The sequence below is a fragment of the Pinus tabuliformis genome, chromosome 3_2 (genome assembly GCF_031772625.1).
Source record: "Pinus tabuliformis cultivar Carrire ecotype Pingquan chromosome 3_2, CPIR1, whole genome shotgun sequence".
Taxonomy (NCBI): Eukaryota; Viridiplantae; Streptophyta; class Pinopsida; order Pinales; family Pinaceae; genus Pinus; species Pinus tabuliformis.
In genome coordinates, this window is record NC_142302.1 from 671421894 (window position 1) to 671436278 (window position 14385).

General features: G+C 40.5%; 1 pseudogene; it reads left to right on the plus strand.

The window, feature by feature from the left end:
- Positions 1-3162: 3162 nt before the first annotated feature.
- Positions 3163-14385, plus strand: part of LOC149182436 (omega-3 fatty acid desaturase, chloroplastic-like) — a 39414-nt pseudogene continuing 28191 nt past the window's right edge.

Below are 14385 nucleotides of genomic sequence, written 5' to 3' on the forward strand. Positions count from 1 at the left end.
GATTTATTCAACACTCCTTGTCTGCAAATGAGAGGTAAAATATAGTTCTAGTAAGAATACCTTGCTAAGGGTTTTTCTCTTCAGTAATCTCATTATTATCCTGATTTCTTTTTCTTTCTTTAGGATTTTACATGAGGGTTTCTTACCTGACTGGAGGCTTCCCAGGCAGAGAGAAACCCCGATGCCTTGATCATAGCGTTTGTTGGTTATAAGATACATTTTCCTTAATACCCTTCTATTTTCTTTAGTTCTAGGACCCTCAAGTTATCTGGTTATACCCTTCTATTTTCTTTAGTTCTAGGACCCTCAAGTTATCTGGTTATACCCTTCTATTTTCTTTAGTTCTAGGACCCTCAAGTTATCTGGTTATGGTTTGATATTCTGGTATAGGGTTTTTGTAATACATAATCAGGGAATTCAAACACTTGTACCTAACTATTGCTACAGTGGTGTTTTGGAATCAAAAGGCAATATCCTATTTTATTACAAAGGTTCTTCTTTTGTCTCATAATGAATTTCATAGAGATAAAGATTTCCTTTTATCGCATTCTCTTATGTACTATTATCTCCATATCTTCAATTTAATTTACTCATTTAATATAACTTAGTTCGAGATCAGTCAATATATATGCCTCTGATCATTACTGCTATAAGTTTTCATTGACGAAATAAACTCCTTTGAAATATGGCAATAAATCTGTTTCCAAGTTTTAAACCGTTAAAATTGTGAGACGTCGCTTTGAACCTCTGCCCTTATGAAGGTTGGTACTTCCAAAATAGTAAAATCTAATCTTGAATTAGTCTGTAGAATTTACTTTTAAGGTGCAGAACCAAGAAGTAATAATGTGTAGTTATATTTATGGTATTTTAGAAATATTTTTAATAAATTTAATTTAATTTTCAATTTCTATTTTCATAATAGTTTCATGCTACTGGATTTTTCCTTTTCTCTTTCTTTAGTGAGTTTTTGTATTATTTAACTGACATCGTTGTTCTAGATTTTGTTGTGGTAAACGTTTCAAGATGAATACATGTATTTCTCAAGTATTATGTATACAACTTGATTAATTATTGTATGATTTTTATGCAACATTGAGTGGACAAGTATTTCATCCTCATCTTACATCTAAATGCAAGATCTTGGTATATAATAATTTCTTAATGTAAGAAAATTGGAATTTCCTTAGTTTTGAGAAATTTTCATGTGTTTCTGTTTCTGAACTTATATATCTACATTGGACATTTCATCCTCTAATGATAATCAATGTGATTTCCATTTTGCAATTGATTTGTTTTCACAACCCCATCCATTCATTCTAATTCTTTCGGAGCACTATGAGGTTACTATCTATAAAGGGACTTCTCTATCCTTGAGCTCTCTTTGGAGTTCTTCATCTCCAGAGTTTTTATTTTTATTTTTTGAGTTCGTTCTAATTTTTAAGATGGAGTTTAAACGATTTGTAGTTGATAAGGACAATTTTACTCAACTTAATGGATGTTACAGCTGACACAATTTGTGATTATACATGGGTGTTAAATAAGTTCAGATTTCAGGTTGAAATACTCAGGTTTCCTTGTTGAAGCCATTGTGATTGCATTATATATATATGATTGTGTGAAATGGTAAATAGTATCATATTATTGAAAATAAGCTTGATCCTAATAGAATTATTCATATTGGAATGTAAAGATATAGTATGGGAATAGAACTCAACCAATATGTTATTTAAATAATAGTAAACAAAAATTACTCTTACAATTTTACATTTCACACCAATTTTGTATTCAAGAACCTTTCCAGCTAAATCCATTGCTCCTTATGACAGAGCTCATAAATATAGGCAGACAACACATTGAATTTTATCATATTTTTACATAAACTATTGAATTGGGTTCCATATTTTCTAACTAGAGAGGCATGTAATGCGTCAACATGCTTTACTGACATCTTTGTATCCTTGTAGGATACCTGTCATCATACTAGTGTAAAACAACTACTTTTGCTACATCAAAATAAGCAAAAACATGACATTATTTTGGTAGTATTGGATGCTAAACTATTGGATGTGATGGTTTTTTTCTTACCATGCATGTTTTTACTGGTAGCCTACTTGGATCATGCTCTATTAAAAATAGGGGGTTTTAAGGCATTTATTTGAAATGAAATTTTCAAATTATCATTTCATATTAAAATTATTATTTTGTATCAACTATTTAATATATCTTAGTTATTTTAAATCAAAAATTATTTCATGGTTATGTTACTTTTCCCTGTTCAGGATATCCGAATAAGGTTTAAAGAAAATCCTAGTGATTAATATGTGGTTATTTTACTCCAATTGAGGACTTCTGGGACCATATTTTTGTAAAATATTGCAGATGCCATTACTCCATTTTGGACATATAGAAGCTGGTCAAGAAAACATATGTGAAAGTACAGGTCGAAAGTGCTACATCAAAACAGGAAAAAACATGGCGTTATTTGAAGTTTTGACAGTATTGGATGTGATGGTTTTTTTTATCATGCATAATTTTTATGATAGCCTACTTGGATCATGAGCATTTCGTCTTAAAATTATTATTTTATTTCAACCATTTAATATATTTTAATTATTTTAAATTAAAAATTATTGCATGGTTATGTTACCTTTCCCTGTTCAGGACATCCAAATAGGGTTCAAAACAGATTCCAGGGTTTAATATGTGGTTATTTTATGCCAATTGAGGGCTTCTAGGACCGTATTTTTGTAAAATATTGCAGATGCTATGACTCTGTTCTGGACATATAGAACCTGGTCAAGAAAACATATGTGAAAGTGCAAATTGAAGTCAGAGAGGGGACATTCAAAGAGGAAAGCATATAATGTATGACTGAGATGATTTGAAGTGGAAACTTTGAATCATCTCATTCAAACTGTACACCCCCTCATCCAATATGTATCTTGCCCTTTATATAAAATTGTGCTCAACTTTCAATTCATGTTAAATTCGACTGATTCTCTACATCTGGTATCACTCACAGTGAATTGAAAAGTTGCAGTTTGATGCCAATTTATTGCCTATGTGTTTTGCTTTGATTTTGATCTGGCTACCATATTTTATCTGAAAAAAGAGAACCCAATTGATCCATAGGTAGACAACAATTGAGTATTCATTGCAATAATGGAATTTTTATTTTTATTTGATTATTATGTTTTGAAAATGGTACCTTCTCTTAAAATGGGTTTAAAACACAAGCCCATGGTTCCTCAAGCAATTGTTCTTTCTATCGTGGGTTGAGCTCCTTGCCCTCATTGTCTATGGGGAGATATTTTCTTAAATATAATGGTGTTGGTGCTTTCCCTTACAGTCCCTTGTGCAAAGGACCGAGATTAGGAGGGGAGACTAGTGTTATAGCGCTTGTAAGTCCTACTTTAGTTTGAAATAATGGGAATGGTGAAGCAGGCTTCGATCCAAGTGCACCTCCTTCGTTCACCTTGGAAAAAAATGAAGCGTCCATTTTGAAGCATTGCTGGGCGAAAGATCGTTGGAGTTCTATGAGCTATGTTGTGAGGGATGTAACTGTTGTGTTTGGGCTGGTGGTTGCAGCTACTTATTTTAACAATTGGGTGTTTTGACCTATTTATTGGGTTGCTCAGGAACCATGTTTTGGGCACATTTTGTGTTGGGACATTATTGGTGAGTTTTCATGCTCCTTATGTCTCTTCTCTACTTCTGCCAATATTTTTCTACAAAGATTGGTTGTTTTAACTATTAATGGATTAATAGTTTGTATTTAATAAGTAATTAAATAATGGTTGTTTTAGTTGTTAATGGGTTGATGGTTTGGATGTAAGTAGTATTTAAGTCATGACCATTTTAGTTGTTTACAAATTGATGGTTTAATTTAACAAATAGTTAAATAATGGTCGTTTTAGTCGTTTATGTGGACTGGATTCAAGAAGTGCTTTTCTTGGTTTGTGTCTCATTGTATTCTTTGAAATTATTTGTGGCACATTTATAGATCCCATCACTTTACTAACTCTTTGTTGGCTGGGGTGTTCTAGCCAATAAGGTTTTGGAAGGTCTTCTCTTTATGGATTGGGTACTTCCAGGACATGTTGGATAAGGGGAACTCAAATCTCTCCCTATCCATTTGGAATCTGGTAGACCATGAATCACCAAAATCACCATTTTAATCCTCAAATCGTCATTTCAATCATCAGGGTAGATTTGGAGATGTTGAATTAGTCAAGGATTGCAGTTGCTGAGCACTAAGATTGTAGATTTTTTGAGATTTCAGTTTTCCACACTCTTCTAAGAAGGGCTTGAAAGGTAATAGGTATTAAGGAGGCGAAAAACTAATGACAATATCCCTATGCTGCAGTTCCCTGTCGTCTAAACCTTCCAATGCTTTAGGTGAAGGTTGGTTGGGGGAAAGGTCCTATTAACTCCCCATGTAATTTTTTGGGTTGAATTTATATTGATGACGAGGTACTTTATGATATCTGGGTATGGAATTTTGGTGCATTTTGTTTAAGGAACCATTTCCATAGTTAGCTGGTATTGAAGTCTTTAGTTGTGATTTTTCCTCTATGGGATGAATACCTCCATCTCTCAAAGGCCCTTTCTAATGGTTGGTGGTGCTTCAAGTTGCAGGCCTGTTCTCTTATAGCTTCCTACTAATGGTTTAAAATCTTAGACAACTGATTTAGGTGGATGTTGGTGGCCACTTGTCTATTCCACTTGGAAACCCACCACTGCCTCTTTTAGTTTTTTAGTTTCCTTAATTGTAGCATAGTTTACTATTTTTGGCAGTTTTTTGGGTCCTGGCATTAGGGGATTTTTGAGGTCTAAAATGGTACAACCAAAATAAAATTTATAAGAACCAATAGGATTCAAGATGATGATGTCAACCATGGGAGTTGATTCACCATTTGGAGTAAAAAATTAAAAAGATTAAAAAATAGTAAAATAATAAAACTGTTTTTTTTTTTAACTCGTATTTTCAACTTATCTCCTTAAGGTTTTACTCAAATTTTGAGCGAGAGTACTCATTGGATGTAAACTCTAATTCCTCATCCAAAGAGTATCTATGTTGCATATTTTCGATGGACCCTGCTACACGAAAAATGAGAAATACATGAAAAAACATGATCTTGGATGAAGAATCAAATTATGCATCCAATGGATGTTTTCACTCGAAATTCGAGTAAACCCATACGGAGATAAGTTGAAAATACGAGTTGAAAAAATAGTTTTTCTTTTTTTCTCTAAAATTTGATGATGTAATCTAATCTTATATTATTATTTCCACTATTATTTTATAATTTCCTTAGGAGGCCCATTTTAGACCTAAAAAATCCCCTAATGACTTCTGAAGTCGTTTTGAGGCCTTAAACAATGTTTTTTTAGCAAAAGTTCTCAACGATTGCTATGGCGATTATGTTTCATTCGTAGTCCTCGGAGAGATCTTTCAACAGAGGAATCATATGCATCAAACGGAGATAATATGGCCAAGTTACGACCCTAGGAAGTTGGCTGCCCAACTAACCCCAATGGGGCCCATATACTCTTGGTGTTACATCTTTTCGGGTTAGGGTTTTGGTTGTTTAGGGTTTTCTCTTATTGTTCAATAATAAAAAGGCCTTTGAGCCTCATTGTAATTCAGTTCAACGACATGTAGTTGCCACATCTCTTCACAGAGATAAGCTACCATCGTCCGAGCTATCTTATTTCCATTCTGTTTGTAAGCATAGTTCAATATTTTTCTATTAATGAAATGAAATGTTTTTCTGCTGCATCTCTGTGTTTATGATTATATTTGTAAGTTGCTGTGTTCCTATTTACATCTGAATTAGTGGTATAAGAGCGTTCTGCTTTTTATTTGTTTTTCTTTGCATGTCCCCAACGAGGTCAGGATATAAGGAGTTTGGGCTTGAATTGGTCGAACCTTTGCAAGACCAACCTCGCAAATCCCGATGACCTCCCATAGCAGATGAAAAGAAAGACGAGGGGATAGGAGATCCTATCAAAATATTGCTCAAAGAAGCCCTCGAGTGACAAAGGAATGCGATGATGGAAAACTTTGCCCAGATCCTTCGACCCAGGGGCGACACATCTACTTCCAACAACTACTTTGGAAGCGCCACACCTTTTAAGGTACAAGTTAACTTTGACATTCCCATATTTAAGGGCTAGATAGATGCGAATGCTGTAGATAAATGGTTAAATCAGCTAGAATGATATTTTTCTGTTCATGATTTTTCCAACAGGGAAAAGATCACTTTTGCACTTCTCAAAGCCGCTCCCATGTCAAGGACTGGTGGGAAATCTACTACCAGCAGAAGGATGAAAGTACAAACTCACTGTTTTCAGTTACACCCACTTGGAATTCATTTCAGGATGCTATCAAGGAGTAGTACTACCATGTCGGAAGCTATGAGGATAAATACATAAAGTGGACCATGCTGCGATAGGGAAGGGACCAAGACGTGATGGATTTTACCAATATTTTTCATACCCTTCGCACAAAGTTGTGTATCAAGGATTTTGAGCGACATTTGATACTCAAATATCACGGTTGCCTACATAGGTACATCCAGGGCAAGATGGAGTTTTTGGACATCTCGTCAATTGGCACGACTTACAGATACGCTGTCAAGATCGAGCAGAAGTTTAAACAAAACAAGCGAGACTTTGGATCTGCAAATCCGAAGAAAAAAGGACAAAGCCAAGGAAGGGTGACCCAAGACAACCCATCGAAGCTGCAAGAAAATAACACCACCACAAAGTCAAAGGACACAGGAGCCCCACTCACAACACAAGTGAGTGTCGGGCCAAGAAGTCGCTGGTGGTTGAGTTGAGAGCTTCAGAATTAGATGCATGTTTCGAGCCTGAGTCAGAACCCAACAAGAGGAATGACAAAGGTAAGGAGATTTTTGATGCGGAGCCCAGCGTCACTGTTTGCACTGCCAAGATCCAGAAGAATGAGCGCAAAGATCTAGAGGAGGGGGAGCGTCTTTTCCACTCACAAATGCGGGTGAAGGGTTTGTCGCTGCAATTCATTGTCGACAGTGGCAGCAAAAAGAACCTCATTTCAGCATAGGTCATGAAGCGGCTAGTCCCACTGACCATACCACACCCGCCACTGTACAACATCGGGTGGCTTCACCAAGGATGGGATCTCCGAGTCAACCAGTGGTTCCACCTTCCCTACAGCATAAAGCCCTACACATATGAGGTATTGTGTGATGTTGCTCCTCTCAACGTTTGTGATGTATTATTAGGACAACCATATTTGTGGAAGAGACATGCTATATATGAGTCTATACCTCGCTCTGTGATTATTTATTTGGGTAATACGTTATACAGGATACCGGAGGTAGCCCCACCTACTGCTACCTCTTTGATCTCTGCCAAGAAATGCAGTAAGATCATCTCCAAGACTAGGATTGATTTTTTTATTTTATTTTATTTATTTATTTTTTCCCTCCCTCTTGAAGTAAGGGGAAGATCGTAGCAACATCCATGGCCCCCGGTATGGGTTTCTCTACACAGTAGAAGCAGGTGGATATGGTCATGAAAGAATACAGGGACATCTTCTCCTCACCTACAGGGGTACCGTTGCACTGTCAGTTCAAGCATTCATTCGATCTGACTTCCGGAGCACCTCTACCCAACAGAACGATATATCGCCGCTCCATTGTGGAAAATTTCAAGTACAAGCAGCGACATGATCAACATCAGGGGCCACATAAGTTTCAGGTGGGTGACAAAGTCTAGTTGCATTTGTAGAAAGAACACCTTACAAGAGCTCATCGGAAGCTCAGACCACTCAGATATGGGCCTTACCTTACACCATTACCAAGGATGTGGGAAACAATATTTTGGAGCAAAACATTCCCCCATTCCTTGGCTTGCACCCAGTTTTCAATGTGGACCACTTTCAACCATGCTTCCCACCATTACTAGACACGTCAGAGATTGCAGAACAACTCAATAGGGACCAAGTTCAACAAAAGTTTCCCCATTTCATGGAGGAACTCAACGTAATGGGAACCATTTCTTCTTGAGGGGGGAGGAATGATCTAGGTGGATGTTGGTAGCCACCCGCTTATTCCACTTGGACCCCCACCACTACTTCTTTCGGTTTGTCAATTTCCTTAATTGTAGCAGAGCTTACTATTTTTGGAAGTTTTTTGGGTCCTGAACTTCCGGAGCCGTTTTGAAGCCTTAAATGAAGTCAAAGAAGGACACATGAAAGTGGTGTGAGATCCATAAGAGCCGCACTGACAACACAAGTGAGTGTCGGGCCAAGCAGTTACTAGTGGCCGAGTTGAAGGCTTCACAATCAGATGCATGTTCTGAATCTGAGTCAGAACTCGACAAGAGGAATGACAAAGGGAAACATATTATTGGTGCAGAGCCTAGCGTCGTTTCCACCGCCAAGATCCAAAAGAATGAGCCCAAAGATCCAGAGGAGTGGGAGCGTATTTTCCACTCAAAAATGTGGGTGAAGGGTTCGCCGCTATAATTCATTGTCGACAATGGCAGCCAAAATAACCTCATTTCAATAGAGGTCATGAAGCGGCTTAACCTACTAACCATACCATACCCGCAACGGTATAGCATTGGGTGGCTTCACTAAGGACGAGATCTCTGAGTCAGCTAATAGTGCCGCCTTCCATACAACATTAAGCCCTTCATAGATGAGGTATTGTGTGATGTTGCTCCTCTCGACGTTTGTGATGTATTATTAGGACAACCATAATTATGGAAGCGACATGCTGTATATGAGTCTAGACCTCGCTCTGTGATTATTTGTAAGGTTTTTTTTTTTTGGTTGGCTTTCAAAGTAAGGGGAAGATCATAGCCACATCCATGGGCCCCGAGAAGGTTTCCTCCACACAAAAAAAGTAGGTGGATACGGTCATGAAAGAATACAGGGACATCTTCTCACCCACAGGGGTACCATTGCACTGTCAGGTCAAACATTCGTTCGATTTGATTCCCGGAGCACCTCTACCCAACGGGCCGATATATCGCCGCTCTATTGTGTAAAATTCCAAGTACAAGCAACGACATGATCAACATCGGGTGCCACACAAGTTTCAGGTGGGCGACAAAGTCTGGTTTCATTTACAGAAAGAACGCCTTACAAGAGCCCATCAGAAGCTCATACCACTTCGATATGGTCCTTACACCATTACTAAGGATGTGGGAAACAATATTTTGGAGAAAAACATTCCCCCATTCCTTGGCTTGCACCTAGTGTTCAATGTGGACCACCTTTGACCATGCTTCCCACCATTGTTGGACATGTCAGAGATTGCAAAAAAAACTTAGTAAGGACCAAGTTCAGTAGAAGTTTCCCCATCTCATGGAAGAACTGAATGCAATGGGGACCATTGCTTCCTAAGGTGGGAGGAATGATCAGGTGGATGTTGGTGGCCACTCGCCTATTCCACTTGGATCCCCACCACTGCCTCTTTCAGTTTTTCATTTTCCTTAATTGTAGCAGAGTTTACTATTTTTGGCAGTTTTTCGGGTCTTGAACTTCTGGAGCCGTTATGAGGCCCTAACCGACGTTTTTTGGGCAAAATTTCTCAATTATTTCTAAAGAAATTTCATCAGTAGCTATAGTCATTGGAAAGATATTTCCAACGAGGTATCATACGCATCAGACGTAGATAATATGACCAAGTTACAACCCCGGGAAGTTGGCTACCCATCTAATCCCAACGAGGCCCATATACTCTTGGTGTTACATATCCTCGGGTTAGGGTTTTGGTTGTTTAGTGTTTTCTCTTATTGTTCAATAATAAAAAGGCCATCGAGCCTCTTTGTAACTCAGTTCAAAGGCATGAAACCACCACATCTCTTTACAAAGATATGCTACTATCGCCCGAGCTATCTTATTTCCATTCTGTGTGTAAGCATAGTTCAATATTTTTCTATTAATGAAATGAAGTGTTTTTCTGCTGCATTGTTGGATTAGTGGGCTCTGACCCAGGTTCAACGTTAATTTAGCCAAACATATCCCTACACTACTGGCCCCTTCGGCATCAATCCGTGGAGCGCGGACTGAAGTCTCACCTGAAGCAGTATGGGGGGATACTGGAACCAAGTTTCTGCACCCAGAGATGGTAGTGATGTCGTTTTGTGCCTTGACTTTGCCTTCGCGTAGATCGATAAGCCTTTCAGGGCTTATCGATATACCTCTCTTATTCGGTTTCTAGACCTTCGCTAAGGTCTACGATTGACCCTACGTAGGTGATTTATCTACTTACGTGCTTCTGTAACTACTCTTACTTTTGTAATTACCCAGATCGGCTTAAGTATCTGATAACTTCAACATGCATTAAGATATTCTTCGCGTAAACATATATTATTAATTGCGGATAGATAACAATGTAAACATATAAATTTGCGTATCAATATAACATTAAATCATAAACCCATTATTCAGCATAACATAATCGCATTCATTCATAACATAAGTAAATAGATCAAAACACAGATAATTCCAGAATAATCTTCTCTATTAATACTTCAGATCTTCTTAAAGACTCTAACTACTCTACACACTCAGCTGCAGGGGTCCGCGCACTCAGCTACGGGCTTCTACCCTAGGCTTCTACGTACACAGCTGCAGGGGTCTGCGCACTCAGCTACGGACTTCTACCCTAGGCTTCTACGTACACAACTGCAGAGCCTCTTTTCTACTCTAAGACTTTTCGCTCTTTTCGCTAATGACCCATTACATTCATTATCCACTATGAACTCTACCTTATATTCTTCTAAGGCTCTCCTTTTTATACAATCCCATGGTCTGTAGACCATCGGTAGGTCTTCTAAAGCTGACACAACTTACATAACAGAAGGGCGGAAACCCTTTATGACACTTTACATCTTTGTGCTCCGCGACCACAAAATGCGGAGACTTTACACTTTACATACAAAAACTTGGGCTTTTTGCCCCAAAATCGACCCTAGGGGACCCTATCTGAACAGGCCCCCAACACAAATATGGTGACTCGTCCCCGAGTCACTCTGCTGGCATGGAGATCTTGCTACGAAGACCTCTCAACTCCACTTATACCATTGCAACTTCAATGGTACACTGCGTCGCTGCCTGCTAAACCTGCTCTACCAGCTGCTCCATTGCTGGTCTTATGCTATCTGCCTGGATCTTCTGTTGTGTTATCTGCAGGCTAGTCAAATTTTCCTCAATGGTGGCGGTGAGCACATAAGCCTCATCCAGTCAAGGCCCCAATCTAGCCTTGAGTACTACCTCTCTTTGCTGTGTTGCATCTGCATGTTCTTTCAATTCCTTTGCTTTCTGAAGCTTTGCAAATATTTGCGTGATAGTGATGGTACGCGTCTCCGCTCTTGCTTCATCATACTGCTGCTGCAATTCCCTCGCCTCGGTTGCTAACCTCTACAGGTTGGGATCTTCCTGCAGACTGGTAAGTACCTCCAACGATTGCTCGAAGAGCACAGTGCAATCTGCCACGCAGTATCTACTGCAACAACTGCATTCTTGACAACTGCCTTGCGTCGTTCTCCGACATTTGGTGGAGTTGAAGGTTTTGCTCTTAACTCACGCTCTGTAATTTTGAGGTTCAACTCAAACTGAACCTTGTCCATGTCAGTTCGAGCATCGCATACACCTGCAACCAACTTTAGAATCTTGGCCTCCATAGGCGCCTCTTCGGGGATGTCTAGTTCCGGAACGGTTTTGGACGCCTCTGCTACCACCGCTGCTGTGTGCTCATTATTCTCCTGTACCTTCTTCCAAGTTTCTATCGCCGATGTTTTCTCAACGAACAATTGTTCATTGTTAACCTTCTGCACATTGATCACACTCAGCGTGCGCTGCTCTCGAGCCCTCAATTCCGCAATCATATCTGATTGCAACGTGTGAAGGAATTCATTTGGGAGCGTGGCAAAGTTGAGACCAATGTTCTTTAAAGAAGCTCTGTGAGTGTCTGTGTCCGCGCTTAGGGCTCCATCAGGTAGCACGACGACCCGATGATCCAAGGAGCGAACGATCTTCACTGCTCTAGTGGTCCCCAATGCCAAACTAGTCAACATCGCACTGCCCTGCCCTACACTGGCCTGCAGCTGAGTAGTTTGGATCTGTAGCTTGCACCGACCCGTTTGAATAGCCACCAAGGCTTGCTTCTGCTTCTGCTCGAATTGCTATAGCAGTTCCTCTGTCGCGTCGCTGACCTTATCCCCAATGTCGTCTAAGTCACCTTCTGTTAAGGTGATCGGGTTGAGCGATGACTTAGTAGCCTTGGTCTTCTTCCGCGTCCCTTCTTTCTTCTACCCCTGTTTCCACTTCACCTGGAAGAGGGTGCTCTCCTGGTCTCCACCACCCTATTCAAATTGCTCCTCTTCCTCTGTTTGTGGTGAATGAGACTTCTGACTTCTGCCAGAGTCGCGCTCTTCCTTCTGTTCCTTCGCAGCACGCTCCGCTTCTGCTCTTGCTTTTTCCTCAGTCTCCTTTTTCAAATTTTTTGCCAACTGTTGCATTTTTCACTGGGCCTCCTCAGTTTGCTTTCATGTGGACTTACTAGTCCTGGTTGATAAATTTGATGCTGTGCGGAACTCCGCTGGCCAACGATCGAGGACTGCTGTTATTGCATCATCCGTCGCAAGGTATGGGAGATCATACCATTTCTATTCTGGGTCTTTCCACACCGAGATGGAGATACAGTGGAGGTCCACTTTGAACTCCGTGTATCTCGACAACTGCTCAAAGACAGTTGGTGACAATATTGGGTTGCGGTTGATGGCCATGTTGATGCTCATCTCCATCAAAACCTAGAATACCTTGCTCTTGCGGACTCGCTCAACTTCCTTCGTGGCCCATAGCAAAGCAAACTTCGTTGCTTCTGGAAAATCTATCGCGATTGGAGGAAATTGACTGTCCTCCGGAAACTACCACACAACCAACACAATTGATAACAATAGCCAAGAGTAGTGGAACATCTTGCTGTGATCCTGTGCTTCTCTGCAGTTCGCGAGGAACTCATAGCAGAGGTAGTGTGCCCAATTGAATTGTACGCTCTCCGCACACTGGGCCGCAAATGAAACTACTGGTGCCGGCACCTCATCTGCACGACACTTCCGCATTACTTTCCCAGTCAATATCTGGGTGCCTACCTTCACCGTGGGGTCGGTTATGCTTCAAATTGAATATCCACGCATCTTCTTGACAAGCTTAAACTTGTCCTTCATTCTCTCGGCGAAGTCGCGCTCGCCCACCTTTCCGCCAAATGCCTTGGCTGGATTTAGTCCTAAATGGGGTAGCTAGGTGATCCTATGGATCAACATATCAGTTATAGGGATTAGCTCCTCCAACCAAAGGCACCCGTCATGCACCAGACACAACAACTGTTTGATAACTATTAAATTTATGAGTGCACAGTGGTAATGTGTCACCCATAGCAGGTTCAACAATCCTGCTTTCTCCACCCCACGAATTCACTTCATCGGCTCCAGCGCGGTGATACTGAATCCTTATAAAATTCCCTCTGCATGAAATTATCAATAGCCAGGTGGGGGAATCGCTCTGTGTCCGCCAAGTCCCAATCTTCAAGCTTTAGGTGGGGGATGCGCACCAAGCGCGGGCCTTCATACACGATCTTTATGGTAGCAGGGGTGTATTAAGCATAAAATTTTCCTTGTCTGGGTCCTTTGGGATCTTCACCTTACCCAGGTGCGGAGGAATGTATTCTGGTAACTTTGAGATAGGGTCTACACTCTCAGTGTCTATGTCCTCTGTGCACATATTGGTTTCTTCAGTGCCCTTGTCGGATTCTAGGTTGACCATCTTGCCTTTCTCCTGTGCGGTGGGTTTCTCTTTCTTCTGGTGCTTCCTTGGTGGCTCGCACACTGTGTCACTTTCTGTTTGTCCTTCTTCGTCTTGGAATCCTCTCCTGCTGGTGTAGGCTTCGGCCTAGGCGAACTTGGTGATTTTGGCACCGCGGTGGGCATCGCCACACTTACGACCTCAGGGGAAGCTCTCTCAGAGGCCATCAATCCTCAATGATCCAGGTGGATCTCCAGATACTAGTGGCATGGAAGAGGCTCAAAATTCAAAGTGGTGGAAAGATGATGAACTTGAAATCAGATCGAAGTGCTTGTTGCCCTAATTCCAATGGTGCGAACAACACTCCAATCCCAGTCTGGATGAAGGAGATAGAGGCAGTCAAAGTTGGGTCGACTTTTTGAGGACTGGGCAGGATTAATGAAGGCACAATTTGGACTTTTTCCGTCGGATGGAATCTAGCCAACTCCGGCCAGATTCCGGGTAAAATTGTTGCCTCCTTAGAATGACTTCTACGGTCCAAAACCGAATTTTCAAAATTTGCACAGTTTGTTTATATATAT